At 53.8% G+C, this 17,500-nt stretch overlaps 1 non-coding gene across 1 annotated transcript in view; it reads left to right on the top strand.

Moving 5' to 3' along the window:
* Nucleotides 1-16,138: 16,138 nt before the first annotated feature.
* The window catches only part of LOC143242131 (small subunit ribosomal RNA), a 1,805-nt gene continuing 443 nt past the window's right edge, over nucleotides 16,139-17,500 (top strand). The window contains exon 1 of the ribosomal RNA XR_013022450.1: nucleotides 16,139-17,500. This exon is cut by the window's right edge and continues 443 nt beyond it. This is a non-coding gene — a ribosomal RNA (small subunit ribosomal RNA).

The following is a 17,500-nucleotide window of genomic DNA, read 5'->3' on the forward strand; positions in this document are numbered from 1 at the left end:
CCGCATAAGCTCTCGCCTTTTACCGCACATAGAAAAGCCGTACTTTTGAGTAGTGATGGCATTAAATGTAGTTTCCTTCTATATATAGGGGACTGGTGAGGCTTGACTGGAATCGACGATGGACGTGGCGTAAGCGTTATCGGCATGTCAGCAGGCTGTTGGCGGCAGGACTGTCGATTCGACTACCGGCACCCGCCGCCTACCGAGGTTATCGTCGGCATTTCGATTACCGGCTCCCGCCGAGTTCCCGCAGTTTCTTTCTGCCCTTCGGACAGATAGGCGGTGGAACACGCTACGACGAGTTCGACGGTACTTCGGGTAGCCACGCGGAACTCTCCGCATAAGCTCTCGCCTTTTACCGCACATAGAAAAGCCGTACTTTTGAGTAGTGATGGCATTAAATGTAGTTTCCTTCTATATATATAGGGGACTGGTGAGGCTTGACTGGAATCGACGATGGACGTGGCGTAAGCGTTATCGGCATGTCAGCAGGCTGTTGGCGGCAGGACTGTCGATTCGACTACCGGCACCCGCCGCCTACCGAGGTTATCGTCGGCATTTCGATTACCGGCTCCCGCCGAGTTCCCGCAGTTTCTTTCTGCCCTTCGGACAGATTGGCGGTGGAACACGCTACGACGAGTTCGACGGTACTTCGGGTACCCACGCGGAACTCTCCCGCATAAGCTCTCGCCTTTACCGCACATAGAAAAGCCGTACTTTTGAGTAGTGATGGCATTAAATGTAGTTTCCTTCTATATATAGGGGACTGGTGAGGCTTGACTGGAATCGACGATGGACGTGGCGTAAGCGTTATCGGCATGTCAGCAGGCTGTTGGCGGCAGGACTGTCGATTCGACTACCGGCACCCGCCGCCTACCGAGGTTATCGTCGGCATTTCGATTACCGGCTCCCGCCGAGTTCCCGCAGTTTCTTTCTGCCCTTCGGACAGATAGGCGGTGGAACACGCTACGACGAGTTCGACGGTACTTCGGGTACCCACGCGGAACTCTCCCGCATAAGCTCTCGCCTTTTACCGCACATAGAAAAGCCGTACTTTTGAGTAGTGATGGCATTAAATGTAGTTTCCTTCTATATATAGGGGACTGGTGAGGCTTGACTGGAATCGACGATGGACGTGGCGTAAGCGTTATCGGCATGTCAGCAGGCTGTTGGCGGCAGGACTGTCGATTCGACTACCGGCACCCGCCGCCTACCGAGGTTATCGTCGGCATTTCGATTACCGGCTCCCGCCGAGTTCCCGCAGTTTCTTTCTGCCCTTCGGACAGATAGGCGGTGGAACACGCTACGACGAGTTCGACGGTACTTAGGGTAGCCACGCGGAACTCTCCCGCATAAGCTCTCGCCTTTACCGCACATAGAAAAGCCGTACTTTTGAGTAGTGATGGCATTAAATGTAGTTTCCTTCTATATATAGGGGACTGGTGAGGCTTGACTGGAATCGACGATGGACGTGGCGTAAGCGTTATCGGCATGACAGCAGGCTGTTGGCGGCAGGACTGTCGATTCGACTACCGGCACCCGCCGCCTACCGAGGTTATCGTCGGCATTTCGATTACCGGCTCCCGCCGAGTTCCCGCAGTTTCTTTCTGCCCTTCGGACAGATAGGCGGTGGAACACGCTACGACGAGTTCGACGGTACTTAGGGTAGCCACGCGGAACTCTCCCGCATAAGCTCTCGCCTTTTACCGCACATAGAAAAGCCGTACTTTTGAGTAGTGATGGCATTAAATGTAGTTTCCTTCTATATATAGGGGACTGGTGAGGCTTGACTGGAATCGACGATGGACGTGGCGTAAGCGTTATCGGCATGTCAGCAGGCTGTTGGCGGCAGGACTGTCGATTCGACTACCGGCACCCGCCGCCTACCGAGGTTATCGTCGGCATTTCGATTACCGGCTCCCGCCGAGTTCCCGCAGTTTCTTTCTGCCCTTCGGACAGATTGGCCGTGGAACACGCTACGACGAGTTCGACGGTACTTCGGGTAGCCACGCGGAACTCTCCCGCATAAGCTCTCGCCTTTTACCGCACATAGAAAAGCCGTACTTTTGAGTAGTGATGGCATTAAATGTAGTTTCCTTCTATATATATAGGGGACTGGTGAGCTTGACTGGAATCGACGATGGACGTGGCGTAAGCGTTATCGGCATGTCAGCAGGCTGTTGGCGGCAGGACTGTCGATTCGACTACCGGCACCCGCCGCCTACCGAGGTTATCGTCGGCATTTCGATTACCGGCTCCCGCCGAGTTCCCGCAGTTTCTTTCTGCCCTTCGGACAGATTGGCCGTGGAACACGCTACGACGAGTTCGACGGTACTTCGGGTAGCCACGCGGAACTCTCCCGCATAAGCTCTCGCCTTTTACCGCACATAGAAAAGCCGTACTTTTGAGTAGTGATGGCATTAAATGTAGTTTCCTTCTATATATAGGGGACTGGTGAGGCTTGACTGGAATCGACGATGGACGTGGCGTAAGCGTTATCGGCATGTCAGCAGGCTGTTGGCGGCAGGACTGGCGATTCGACTACCGGCACCCGCCGCCTACCGAGGTTATCGTCGGCATTTCGATTACCTGCTCCCGCCGAGTTCCCGCAGTTTCTTTCTGCCCTTCGGACAGATAGGCGGTGGAACACGCTACGACGAGTTCGACGGTACTTCGGGTACCCACGCGGAACTCTCCCGCATAAGCTCTCGCCTTTTACCGCACATAGAAAAGCCGTACTTTTGAGTAGTGATGGCATTAAATGTAGTTTCCTTCTATATATAGGGGACTGGTGAGGCTTGACTGGAATCGACGATGGACGTGGCGTAAGCGTTATCGGCATGACACCAGTCTGTTGGCGGCAGGACTGTCGATTCGACTACCGGCACCCGCCGCCTACCGAGGTTATCGTCGGCATTTCGATTACCGGCTCCCGCCGAGTTCCCGCAGTTTCTTTCTGCCCTTCGGACAGATAGGCGGTGGAACACGCTACGACGAGTTCGACGGCACTTAGGGTAGCCACGCGGAACTCTCCCGCATAAGCTCTCGCCTTTACCGCACATAGAAAAGCCGTACTTTTGAGTAGTGATGGCATTAAATGTAGTTTCCTTCTATATATAGGGGACTGGTGAGGCTTGACTGGAATCGACGATGGACGTGGCGTAAGCGTTATCGGCATGACACCAGTCTGTTGGCGGCAGGACTGTCGATTCGACTACCGGCACCCGCCGCCTACCGAGGTTATCGTCGGCATTTCGATTACCGGCTCCCGCCGAGTTCCCGCAGTTTCTTTCTGCCCTTCGGACAGATAGGCGGTGGAACACGCTACGACGAGTTCGACGGCACTTAGGGTAGCCACGCGGAACTCTCCCGCATAAGCTCTCGCCTTTTACCGCACATAGAAAAGCCGTACTTTTGAGTAGTGATGGCATTAAATGTAGTTTCCTTCTATATATATAGGGGACTGGTGAGGCTTGACTGGAATCGACGATGGACGTGGCGTAAGCGTTATCGGCATGTCAGCAGGCTGTTGGCGGCAGGACTGTCGATTCGACTACCGGCACCCGCCGCCTACCGAGGTTATCGTCGGCATTTCGATTACCGGCTCCCGCCGAGTTCCCGCAGTTTCTTTCTGCCCTTCGGACAGATTGGCCGTGGAACACGCTACGACGAGTTCGACGGTACTTCGGGTACCACGCGGAACTCTCCCGCATAAGCTCTCGCCTTTTACCGCACATAGAAAAGCCGTACTTTTGAGTAGTGATGGCATTAAATGTAGTTTCCTTCTATATATATAGGGGACTGGTGAGCTTGACTGGAATCGACGATGGACGTAGCGTAAGCGTTATCGGCATGTCAGCAGGCTGTTGGCGGCAGGACTGTCGATTCGACTACCGGCACCCGCCGCCTACCGAGGTTATCGTCGGCATTTCGATTACCGGCTCCCGCCGAGTTCCGCAGTTTCTTTCTGCCCTTCGGACAGATTGGCCGTGGAACACGCTACGACGAGTTCGACGGCACTTAGGGTAGCCACGCGGAACTCTCCCGCATAAGCTCTCGCCTTTTACCGCACATAGAAAAGCCGTACTTTTGAGTAGTGATGGCATTAAATGTAGTTTCCTTCTATATATAGGGGACTGGTGAGGCTTGACTGGAATCGACGATGGACGTGGCGTAAGCGTTATCGGCATGTCAGCAGGCTGTTGGCGGCAGGACTGTCGATTCGACTACCGGCACCCGCCGCCTACCGAGGTTATCGTCGGCATTTCGATTACCGGCTCCCGCCGAGTTCCCGCAGTTTCTTTCTGCCCTTCGGACAGATAGGCGGTGGAACACGCTACGACGAGTTCGACGGTACTTCGGGTACCCACGCGGAACTCTCCCGCATAAGCTCTCGCCTTTTACCGCACATAGAAAAGCCGTACTTTTGAGTAGTGATGGCATTAAATGTAGTTTCCTTCTATATATAGGGGACTGGTGAGGCTTGACTGGAATCGACGATGGACGTGGCGTAAGCGTTATCGGCATGACACCAGTCTGTTGGCGGCAGGACTGTCGATTCGACTACCGGCACCCGCCGCCTACCGAGGTTATCGTCGGCATTTCGATTACCGGCTCCCGCCGAGTTCCCGCAGTTTCTTTCTGCCCTTCGGACAGATAGGCGGTGGAACACGCTACGACGAGTTCGACGGCACTTAGGGTAGCCACGCGGAACTCTCCCGCATAAGCTCTCGCCTTTACCGCACATAGAAAAGCCGTACTTTTGAGTAGTGATGGCATTAAATGTAGTTTCCTTCTATATATAGGGGACTGGTGAGGCTTGACTGGAATCGACGATGGACGTGGCGTAAGCGTTATCGGCATGACACCAGTCTGTTGGCGGCAGGACTGTCGATTCGACTACCGGCACCCGCCGCCTACCGAGGTTATCGTCGGCATTTCGATTACCGGCTCCCGCCGAGTTCCCGCAGTTTCTTTCTGCCCTTCGGACAGATAGGCGGTGGAACACGCTACGACGAGTTCGACGGCACTTAGGGTAGCCACGCGGAACTCTCCCGCATAAGCTCTCGCCTTTACCGCACATAGAAAAGCCGTACTTTTGAGTAGTGATGGCATTAAATGTAGTTTCCTTCTATATATAGGGGACTGGTGAGGCTTGACTGGAATCGACGATGGACGTGGCGTAAGCGTTATCGGCATGTCAGCAGGCTGTTGGCGGCAGGACTGTCGATTCGACTACCGGCACCCGCCGCCTACCGAGGTTATCGTCGGCATTTCGATTACCGGCTCCCGCCGAGTTCCCGCAGTTTCTTTCTGCCCTTCGGACAGATTGGCCGTGGAACACGCTACGACGAGTTCGACGGTACTTCGGGTACCCACGCGGAACTCTCCCGCATAAGCTCTCGCCTTTTACCGCACATAGAAAAGCCGTACTTTTGAGTAGTGATGGCATTAAATGTAGTTTCCTTCTATATATAGGGGACTGGTGAGCTTGACTGGAATCGACGATGGACGTAGCGTAAGCGTTATCGGCATGTCAGCAGGCTGTTGGCGGCAGGACTGTCGATTCGACTACCGGCACCCGCCGCCTACCGAGGTTATCGTCGGCATTTCGATTACCGGCTCCCGCCGAGTTCCCGCAGTTTCTTTCTGCCCTTCGGACAGATTGGCCGTGGAACACGCTACGACGAGTTCGACGGCACTTAGGGTAGCCACGCGGAACTCTCCCGCATAAGCTCTCGCCTTTACCGCACATAGAAAAGCCGTACTTTTGAGTAGTGATGGCATTAAATGTAGTTTCCTTCTATATATATAGGGGACTGGTGAGGCTTGACTGGAATCGACGATGGACGTGGCGTAAGCGTTATCGGCATGACACCAGTCTGTTGGCGGCAGGACTGTCGATTCGACTACCGGCACCCGCCGCCTACCGAGGTTATCGTCGGCATTTCGATTACCGGCTCCCGCCGAGTTCCCGCAGTTTCTTTCTGCCCTTCGGACAGATAGGCGGTGGAACACGCTACGACGAGTTCGACGGCACTTAGGGTAGCCACGCGGAACTCTCCCGCATAAGCTCTCGCCTTTACCGCACATAGAAAAGCCGTACTTTTGAGTAGTGATGGCATTAAATGTAGTTTCCTTCTATATATAGGGGACTGGTGAGGCTTGACTGGAATCGACGATGGACGTGGCGTAAGCGTTATCGGCATGACACCAGTCTGTTGGCGGCAGGACTGTCGATTCGACTACCGGCACCCGCCGCCTACCGAGGTTATCGTCGGCATTTCGATTACCGGCTCCCGCCGAGTTCCCGCAGTTTCTTTCTGCCCTTCGGACAGATAGGCGGTGGAACACGCTACGACGAGTTCGACGGCACTTAGGGTAGCCACGCGGAACTCTCCCGCATAAGCTCTCGCCTTTACCGCACATAGAAAAGCCGTACTTTTGAGTAGTGATGGCATTAAATGTAGTTTCCTTCTATATATAGGGGACTGGTGAGGCTTGACTGGAATCGACGATGGACGTGGCGTAAGCGTTATCGGCATGTCAGCAGGCTGTTGGCGGCAGGACTGTCGATTCGACTACCGGCACCCGCCGCCTACCGAGGTTATCGTCGGCATTTCGATTACCGGCTCCCGCCGAGTTCCCGCAGTTTCTTTCTGCCCTTCGGACAGATTGGCCGTGGAACACGCTACGACGAGTTCGACGGTACTTCGGGTACCCACGCGGAACTCTCCCGCATAAGCTCTCGCCTTTTACCGCACATAGAAAAGCCGTACTTTTGAGTAGTGATGGCATTAAATGTAGTTTCCTTCTATATATAGGGGACTGGTGAGCTTGACTGGAATCGACGATGGACGTAGCGTAAGCGTTATCGGCATGTCAGCAGGCTGTTGGCGGCAGGACTGTCGATTCGACTACCGGCACCCGCCGCCTACCGAGGTTATCGTCGGCATTTCGATTACCGGCTCCCGCCGAGTTCCCGCAGTTTCTTTCTGCCCTTCGGACAGATTGGCCGTGGAACACGCTACGACGAGTTCGACGGTACTTCGGGTACCCACGCGGAACTCTCCCGCATAAGCTCTCGCCTTTACCGCACATAGAAAAGCCGTACTTTTGAGTAGTGATGGCATTAAATGTAGTTTCCTTCTATATATAGGGGACTGGTGAGCTTGACTGGAATCGACGATGGACGTGGCGTAAGCGTTATCGGCATGTCAGCAGGCTGTTGGCGGCAGGACTGTCGATTCGACTACCGGCACCCGCCGCCTACCGAGGTTATCGTCGGCATTTCGATTACCGGCTCCCGCCGAGTTCCCGCAGTTTCTTTCTGCCCTTCGGACAGATAGGCGGTGGAACACGCTACGACGAGTTCGACGGCACTTAGGGTAGCCACGCGGAACTCTCCCGCATAAGCTCTCGCCTTTACCGCACATAGAAAAGCCGTACTTTTGAGTAGTGATGGCATTAAATGTAGTTTCCTTCTATATATAGGGGACTGGTGAGGCTTGACTGGAATCGACGATGGACGTGGCGTAAGCGTTATCGGCATGACACCAGTCTGTTGGCGGCAGGACTGTCGATTCGACTACCGGCACCCGCCGCCTACCGAGGTTATCGTCGGCATTTCGATTACCGGCTCCCGCCGAGTTCCCGCAGTTTCTTTCTGCCCTTCGGACAGATAGGCGGTGGAACACGCTACGACGAGTTCGACGGCACTTAGGGTAGCCACGCGGAACTCTCCCGCATAAGCTCTCGCCTTTACCGCACATAGAAAAGCCGTACTTTTGAGTAGTGATGGCATTAAATGTAGTTTCCTTCTATATATAGGGGACTGGTGAGGCTTGACTGGAATCGACGATGGACGTAGCGTAAGCGTTATCGGCATGTCAAAACGTTGCCGCCGACTAACCCCAATGGCCTCATTGCCTCTAGGAGAGATTCGCGATCGATCACGCGACGCGTCCGTTGGCGGGGTTGTGGAGGACGATGCGGACACTACCCGGTAGTTTTAGGACGTTACGTGTACCTTTTCGCTCAAAACTGAGGACCAATTTGACGCAACTCAGGGTTGCGATGCGGAACTTCCCGCATAGGCTCTCGCCTTTACCGCACTTTCAAAAGCCGTACTAATGGGTTCTGATGGCATTAAATGTAGTTTCCTTCTATATATAGGGAGCATAGTCTGTCTGAGACGGACTTCAAAGGGAGGACGGCTTTAAGAAATTTTCTCCCATATAGAGTGATGCCAAAGACGGCATGGATGTGAGGCGAGTTCGGTGAAATTTGGAAAGTGGGAGGAAATGGCAAAATCAGTTTGATAGTTAGAAACGTTGTTTTTCAGCGTTCATTTTCACCACTTTTTCACTCAAAACTGAGGACCAATTTGACGCAACTCAGGGTTGCGATGCGGAACTTGCCCGCATAGGCTCTCGCCGTTTACCGCACTTTCAAATGCCGTACTAATGGGTTCTGATGGCATTAAATGTAGTTTCCTTCTATATATAGGGGCATAGTCTGTCTGAGACGGACCTGAAAGGGAGTACGACTTTAAGAAATTTTCTCCCGTATAGAGTGATGCCAAAGACGGCATGGATGTGAGGAGAGTTCGGTGAAATTTGGAAAGTGGTAGGAAATGGCAAAATCAGTTTGATAGTTAGAAACGTTGTTTTTCAGCGTTCATTTTCACCACTTTTTCACTCAAAACTGAGGACCAATTTGACGCAACTCAGGGTTGCGATGCGGAACTTGCCCGCATAGGCTCTCGCCTTTTACCGCACTTTCAAAAGCCGTACTAATGGGTTCTGATGGCATTAAATGTAGTTTCCTTCTATATATAGGGAGCATAGTCTGTCTGAGACGGACTTCAAAGGGAGGACGGCTTTAAGAAATTTTCTCCCGTATAGTGTGATGCCAAAGACGGCATGGATGTGAGGCGAGTTCGGTGAAATTTGGAAAGTGGGAGGAAATGGCAAAATCAGTTTGATAGTTAGAAACGTTGTTTTCAGCGTTCATTTTCACCACTTTTCACTCAAAACTGAGGACCAATTTGACGCAACTCAGGGTTGCGATGCGGAACTTGCCCGCATAGGCTCTCGCCGTTTACCGCACTTTCAAATGCCGTACTAATGGGTTCTGATGGCATTAAATGTAGTTTCCTTCTCTATATAGGGGGCATAGTCTGTCTGAGACGGACCTGAAAGGGAGTACGACTTTAAGAAATTTTCTCCCGTATAGAGTGATGCCAAAGACGGCATGGATGTGAGGAGAGTTCGGTGAAATTTGGAAAGTGGGAGGAAATGGCAAAATCAGTTTGATAGTTAGAAACGTTGTTTTCAGCGTTCATTTTCACCACTTTTCACTCAAAACTGAGGACCAATTTGACGCAACTCAGGGTAGCGATGCGGAACTATTCCGCTTGGTCCCTTGCCTTTACCGCACTTTGAAATGCCGTACTAATGGGTTCTGATGGCATTAAATTTAGTTTCCTTCTCTATATAGGGGCATAGTCTGTCTGAGACAGGATTGTAACATTGTGTTAAGCCTCCTCTCACCTTTTAACCCGGCGTGCCCGGGACCTGTGGGCTGGTCACGGCCCGTTTCCACACAGGTGGTGAGTACTAGCGAAAACGACTGCCGATAGTGTTAAGAAATGGCCGAACAAAGAATGTAAGAGGCCGAGAGATATTGAATGAACGAACGTAATGGTGGATTGAAACAATATATTGGAGCGAAAAGAATGTTGCGAGAAGTGATGGTTTTAAGAACACTGTGCGGCGTTTTCCTAGTAAGTTTGTCGTTCTACCCGTCTCGGTGGATTCGGCACCACCTGTAACGGTGGTTTTTGACGTGCCTCGGTGGAAGAGGTTACTGTCGTAAAATATATGGGTAGCTGTTTCCCGTTCCCTCTCGGTCCGTGCGGGGATAAAAGCAGTACGTGCGTTCGACCGCACGCCTACGAGTTAATCCGAGCGATTAGCCGGTCTCAGTCAGAGACACACGGGATGCTGGACCCGCAGCGTGCTCTGCACGAGTCGTTGAATTTCAGCTTGTCAAACCAAGGGTCCGAGCGGCCCTTCCCTTTCACGGGCATGTTATTTACGGTGACTGTTTCCCTTTTCTCTCGTTCCGAGCGGGGATAAAAGCAGTACGTGCGTTCGACCGCACCCTACGTGTTAATCAGAGCGATTAGCCGGTCTCAGTCAGAGACACACGGGATGCTGGACCCGCAGCGTGCTCTGCACCAGCCGTTGAATTTCAGCATGTCAAACCAAGGGTCCGAGCGGCTCTTCCCTTTCACGGGGCAAGTCAATAACGGTGACTGTTTCCCTTTCCCTCTCGGTCCGAGCGGGGATAAAAGCAGTACGTGCGTTCGACCGCACCCTACGTGTTAATCCGAGCGATTAGCCGGTCTCAGTCAGAGACACACGGGATGCTGGACCCGCAGCGTGCTCTGCACCAGCCGTTGAATTTCAGCATGTCAAACCAAGGGTCCGAGCGGCTCTTCCCTTTCACGGGGCAAGTCAATAACGGTGACTGTTTCCCTTTCCTCTCGGTCCGAGCGGGGATAAAAGCAGTACGTGCGTTCGACCGCACCCTACGTGTTAATCCGAGCGATTAGCCGGTCTCAGTCAGAGACACACGGGATGCTGGACCCGCAGCGTGCTCTGCACGAGCCGTTGAATTTCAGCATGTCAAACCAAGGGTCCGAGCGGCTCTTCCCTTTCACGGGGCAAGTCAATAACGGTGACTGTTTCCCTTTCCCTCTCGGTCCGAGCGGGGATAAAAGCAGTACGTGCGTTCGACCGCACGCCTACGAGTTAATCCGAGCGATTAGCCGGTCTCAGTCAGAGACTCACGGGATGCTGGACCCGCAGCGTGCTCTGCACGAGTCGTTGAATTTCAGCTTGTCAAACCAAGGGTCCGAGCGGCCCTTCCCTTTCACGGGGCATGTTATTTACGGTGACTGTTTCCCTTTCCTCTCGTTCCGAGCGGGGATAAAAGCAGTACGTGCGTTCGACCGCACGCCTACGAGTTAATCCGAGCGATTAGCCGGTCTCAGTCAGAGACACACGGGATGCTGGACCCGCAGCGTGCTCTGCACGAGCCGTTGAATTTCAGCATGTCAAACCATGGGTCCGAGCGGCTCTTCCCTTTCACGGGGCACGTCAATATCGGTGACTGTTTCCCTTTCCCTCTCGGTCCGAGCGGGGATAAAAGCAGTACGTGCGTTCGACCGCACGCCTACGAGTTAATCCGAGCGATTAGCCGGTCTCAGTCAGAGACACACGGGATGCTGGACCCGCAGCGTGCTCTGCACGAGTCGTTGAATTTCAGCTTGTCAAACCAAGGGTCCGAGCGGCCCTTCCCTTTCACGGGGCATGTTATTTACGGTGACTGTTTCCCTTTCCCTCTCGGTCCGAGCGGGGATAAAAGCAGTACGTGCGTTCAACCGCACGGCTACGAGTTAATCCGAGCGATTAGCCAGTCTCATTAAGAGACACACGGGATGCTGGACCCGCAGCGTGCTCTGCACGAGCCGTTGAATTTCAGCATGTCAAACCAAGGGTCCGAGCGGCTCTTCCCTTTCACGGGGCACGTGAACAACGGTGACTGTTTCCCTTTCCCTCTCTGTCCGAGCGGGGATAAAAGCAGTACGTGCGTTCGACCGCACGCCTACGAGTTAATCCGAGCGATTAGCCGGTCTCAGTCAGAGACACACGGGATGCTGGACCCGCAGCGTGCTCTGCACGAGCCGTTGAATTTCAGCTTGTCAAACCAAGGGTCCGAGCGGCCCTTCCCTTTCACGGGGCACGTCAATAACGGTGACTGTTTCCCTTTCCCTCTCGGTCCGAGCGGGGATAAAAGCAGTACGTGCGTTCGACCGCACGCCTACGAGTTAATCCGAGCGATTAGCCGGTCTCAGTCAGAGACACACGGGATGCTGGACCCGCAGCGTGCTCTGCACGAGTCGTTGAATTTCAGCTTGTCAAACCAAGGGTCCGAGCGGCCCTTCCCTTTCACGGGGCATGTTATTTACGGTGACTGTTTCCCTTTCCTCTCGTTCCGAGCGGGGATAAAAGCAGTACGTGCGTTCGACCGCACGCCTACGAGTTAATCCGAGCGATTAGCCGGTCTCAGTCAGAGACACACGGGATGCTGGACCCGCAGCGTGCTCTGCACGAGCCGTTGAATTTCAGCATGTCAAACCAAGGGTCCGAGCGGCTCTTCCCTTTCACGGGGCAAGTCAATAACGGTGACTGTTTCCCTTTCCCTCTCGGTCCGAGCGGGGATAAAAGCAGTACGTGCGTTCGACCGCACGCCTACGAGTTAATCCGAGCGATTAGCCGGTCTCAGTCAGAGACACACGGGATGCTGGACCCGCAGCGTGCTCTGCACGAGTCGTTGAATTTCAGCTTGTCAAACCAAGGGTCCGAGCGGCCCTTCCCTTTCACGGGGCATGTTATTTACGGTGACTGTTTCCCTTTCCTCTCGTTCCGAGCGGGGATAAAAGCAGTACGTGCGTTCGACCGCACGCCTACGAGTTAATCCGAGCGATTAGCCGGTCTCAGTCAGAGACACACGGGATGCTGGACCCGCAGCGTGCTCTGCACGAGCCGTTGAATTTCAGCATGTCAAACCAAGGGTCCGAGCGGCTCTTCCCTTTCACGGGGCACGTCAATATCGGTGACTGTTTCCCTTTCCTCTCGGTCCGAGCGGGGATAAAAGCAGTACGTGCGTTCGACCGCACGCCTACGAGTTAATCCGAGCGATTAGCCGGTCTCAGTCAGAGACACACGGGATGCTGGACCCGCAGCGTGCTCTGCACGAGTCGTTGAATTTCAGCTTGTCAAACCAAGGGTCCGAGCGGCCCTTCCCTTTCACGGGGCATGTTATTTACGGTGACTGTTTCCCTTTCCTCTCGGTCCGAGCGGGGATAAAAGCAGTACGTGCGTTCGACCGCACGGCTACGAGTTAATCCGAGCGATTAGCCGGTCTCAGTCAGAGACACACGGGATGCTGGACCCGCAGCGTGCTCTGCACGAGCCGTTGAATTTCAGCATGTCAAACCAAGGGTCCGAGCGGCTCTTCCCTTTCACGGGGCACGTGAACAACGGTGACTGTTTCCCTTTCCTCTCTGTCCGAGTGGGGATAAAAGCAGTACGTGCGTTCGACCGCACCCTACGAGTTAATCCGAGCGATTAGCCGGTCTCAGTCAGAGACACACGGGATGCTGGACCCGCAGCGTGCTCTGCACGAGTCGTTGAATTTCAGCATGTCAAACCAAGGGTCCGAGCGGCTCTTCCCTTTCACGGGGCACGTGAACAACGGTGACTGTTTCCCTATCCCTCTCGGTCCGAGCGGGGATAAAAGCAGTACGTGCGTTCGACCGCACGCCTACGAGTTAATCCGAGCGATTAGCCGGTCTCAGTCAGAGACACACGGGATGCTGGACCCGCAGCGTGCTCTGCACGAGTCGTTGAATTTCAGCTTGTCAAACCAAGGGTCCGAGCGGCCCTTCCCTTTCACGGGATATGTTATTTACGGTGACTGTTTCCCTTTCCCTCTCGGTCCGAGCGGGGATAAAAGCAGTACGTGCGTTCGACCGCACGCCTACGAGTTAATCCGAGCGATTAGCCGGTCTCAGTCAGAGACACACGGGATGCTGGACCCGCAGCGTGCTCTGCACGAGCCGTTGAATTTCAGCTTGTCAAACCAAGGGTTCGAGCGGCCCTTCCCTTTCACGGGGCACGTCAATAACGGTGACTGTTTCCCTTTCCCTCTCGGTCCGAGCGGGGATAAAGCAGTACGTGCGTTCGACCGCACGCCTACGAGTTAATCCGAGCGATTAGCCGGTCTCAGTCAGAGACACACGGGATGCTGGACCCGCAGCGTGCTCTGCACGAGTCGTTGAATTTCAGCTTGTCAAACCAAGGGTCCGAGCGGCCCTTCCCTTTCACGGGGCATGTTATTTACGGTGACTGTTTCCCTTTCCTCTCGTTCCGAGCGGGGATAAAAGCAGTACGTGCGTTCGACCGCACGCCTACGAGTTAATCCGAGCGATTAGCCGGTCTCAGTCAGAGACACACGGGATGCTGGACCCGCAGCGTGCTCTGCACGAGCCGTTGAATTTCAGCATGTCAAACCAAGGGTCCGAGCGGCTCTTCCCTTTCACGGGGCAAGTCAATAACGGTGACTGTTTCCCTTTCCCTCTCGGTCCGAGCGGGGATAAAAGCAGTACGTGCGTTCGACCGCACGCCTACGAGTTAATCCGAGCGATTAGCCGGTCTCAGTCAGAGACTCACGGGATGCTGGACCCGCAGCGTGCTCTGCACGAGTCGTTGAATTTCAGCTTGTCAAACCAAGGGTCCGAGCGGCCCTTCCCTTTCACGGGGCATGTTATTTACGGTGACTGTTTCCCTTTCCTCTCGTTCCGAGCGGGGATAAAAGCAGTACGTGCGTTAGACCGCACGCCTACGAGTTAATCCGAGCGATTAGCCGGTCTCAGTCAGAGACACACGGGATGCTGGACCCGCAGCGTGCTCTGCACGAGCCGTTGAATTTCAGCATGTCAAACCATGGGTCCGAGCGGCTCTTCCCTTTCACGGGGCACGTCAATATCGGTGACTGTTTCCCTTTCCCTCTCGGTCCGAGCGGGGATAAAAGCAGTACGTGCGTTCGACCGCACGCCTACGAGTTAATCCGAGCGATTAGCCGGTCTCAGTCAGAGACACACGGGATGCTGGACCCGCAGCGTGCTCTGCACGAGTCGTTGAATTTCAGCTTGTCAAACCAAGGGTCCGAGCGGCCCTTCCCTTTCACGGGGCATGTTATTTACGGTGACTGTTTCCCTTTCCCTCTCGGTCCGAGCGGGGATAAAAGCAGTACGTGCGTTCGACCGCACGGCTACGAGTTAATCCGAGCGATTAGCCGGTCTCATTAAGAGACACACGGGATGCTGGACCCGCAGCGTGCTCTGCACGAGCCGTTGAATTTCAGCATGTCAAACCAAGGGTCCGAGCGGCTCTTCCCTTTCACGGGGCACGTGAACAACGGTGACTGTTTCCCTTTCCTCTCTGTCCGTGTGGGGATAAAAGCAGTACGTGCGTTCGACTGCACCCTACGAGTTAATCCGAGCGATTAGCCGGTCTCAGTCAGAGACACACGGGATGCTGGACCCGCAGCGTGCTCTGCACGAGTCGTTGAATTTCAGCATGTCAAACCAAGGGTCCGAGCGGCTCTTCCCTTTCACGGGGCACGTGAACAACGGTGACTGTTTCCCTATCCCTCTCGGTCCGAGCGGGGATAAAAGCAGTACGTGCGTTCGACCGCACGCCTACGAGTTAATCCGAGCGATTAGCCGGTCTCAGTCAGAGACACACGGGATGCTGGACCCGCAGCGTGCTCTGCACGAGTCGTTGAATTTCAGCTTGTCAAACCAAGGGTCCGAGCGGCCCTTCCCTTTCACGGGGAATGTTATTTACGGTGAATGTTTCCCTTTCCCTCTCGGTCCGAGCGGGGATAAAAGCAGTACGTGCGTTCGACCGCACGCCTACGAGTTAATCCGAGCGATTAGCCGGTCTCAGTCAGAGACACAAGGGATGCTGGACCCGCAGCGTGCTCTGCACGAGCCGTTGAATTTCAGCTTGTCAAACCAAGGGTTCGAGCGGCCCTTCCCTTTCACGGGGCACGTCAATAACGGTGACTGTTTCCCTTTCCCTCTCGGTCCGAGCGGGGATAAAGCAGTACGTGCGTTCGACCGCACGCGTACGAGTTAATCCGAGCGATTAACGATTGTCTTTGTTACGAAAGACGTTCTGTTCCCACTGCTGATGCGACGAGTTTCGGGTAACCATGCCGAGACATCGGAATATGCATCATTTTCGATATAGCTTAGTGTGGGTTGAGCTGTCCTCCGAAGGTCGGTTCTTCCTGATACGCCCTAGTTTGTTTCGTTTTATCGGAACTGTTGTTTTGGAGAACTCGTACTCTAGAGTGTGTAAGAGGTCTGTCTCGTGATTGGTGACACGAAGTAGACAGAGAACGGCAGGCGTGTATCTAGCCACGCGTCTGCCGATTCGAGAGTGGTGTTTCTACTCGCCGTTGGAGCGGGTGGCTTGCACCGAACGAGAAAAGATACCTGGTTGATCCTGCCAGTAGTCATATGCTTGTCTCAAAGATTAAGCCATGCATGTCTAAGTACATGCCGAAATAAGGTGAAACCGCGAATGGCTCATTATCCAGCCGTTGTTCCTTAGATCGTACTTTCCTACTTGGATAACTGTGGTAATTCTAGAGCTAATACATGCAACAAAGCTCCGACCTCACGGGACGAGCGCATTTATTAGACCAAGACCAATCGGACCTCGGTCCGCAAATGATGGTGACTCTGGATAACTTTTGGCTGATCGCACGGTCTAGCACCGGCGACGCATCTTTCAAGTGTCTGCCTTATCAACTGTCGATGGTAGGTTATGCGCCTACCATGGTCGTAACGGGTAACGGGGAATCAGGGTTCGATTCCGGAGAGGGAGCCTGAGAAACGGCTACCACATCCAAGGAAGGCAGCAGGCGCGCAAATTACCCACTCCCAGAACGGGGAGGTAGTGACGAAAATAACGATACGGGACTCTATCGAGGCCCCGTAATTGGAATGAGTACACTCTAAATCCTTTAACGAGGATCTATTGGAGGGCAAGTCTGGTGCCAGCAGCCGCGGTAATTCCAGCTCCAATAGCGTATATTAAAGTTGTTGCGGTTAAAAAGCTCGTAGTTGGATCTCAGTTCTAGACAGGGGGTCCGCTTTGGCGGTTACTTCCTGGCCTAAACATCCTGCCGGTTTTCCCTCGGTGCCCTTGATTGAGTGTCTTGGGTGGCCGGCAAGTTTACTTTGAAAAATTAGAGTGCTCAAAGCAGGCGAAACGCCTGAATAATGGTGCATGGAATAATGGAATAGGACCTCGGTTCTATTTTGTTGGTTTTCGGAACACGAGGTAATGATTAAGAGGGACAGACGGGGCATTCGTATTGCGACGCTAGAGGTGAAATTCTTGGACCGTCGCAAGACGAACTACTGCGAAAGCATTTGCCAAGAATGTTTTCATTAATCAAGAACGAAAGTTAGAGGTTCGAAGGCGATCAGATACCGCCCTAGTTCTAACCATAAACGATGCCAACCAGCGATCCGCCTGAGTTCCTCAAACGACTCGGCGGGCAGCTTCCGGGAAACCAAAGTGTTTGGGTTCCGGGGGAAGTATGGTTGCAAAGCTGAAACTTAAAGGAATTGACGGAAGGGCACCACCAGGAGTGGAGCCTGCGGCTTAATTTGACTCAACACGGGAAACTCACCCGGCCCGGACACTGGAAGGATTGACAGATTAAGAGCTCTTTCTTGATTCAGTGGGTGGTGGTGCATGGCCGTTCTTAGTTGGTGGAGCGATTTGTCTGGTTAATTCCGATAACGAACGAGACTCTAGCCTATTAAATAGACGACTGATCA

This window comes from Tachypleus tridentatus, unplaced genomic scaffold, assembly GCF_004210375.1.
Source record: "Tachypleus tridentatus isolate NWPU-2018 unplaced genomic scaffold, ASM421037v1 Hic_cluster_10, whole genome shotgun sequence".
Classification (NCBI taxonomy): Eukaryota; Metazoa; Arthropoda; class Merostomata; order Xiphosura; family Limulidae; genus Tachypleus; species Tachypleus tridentatus.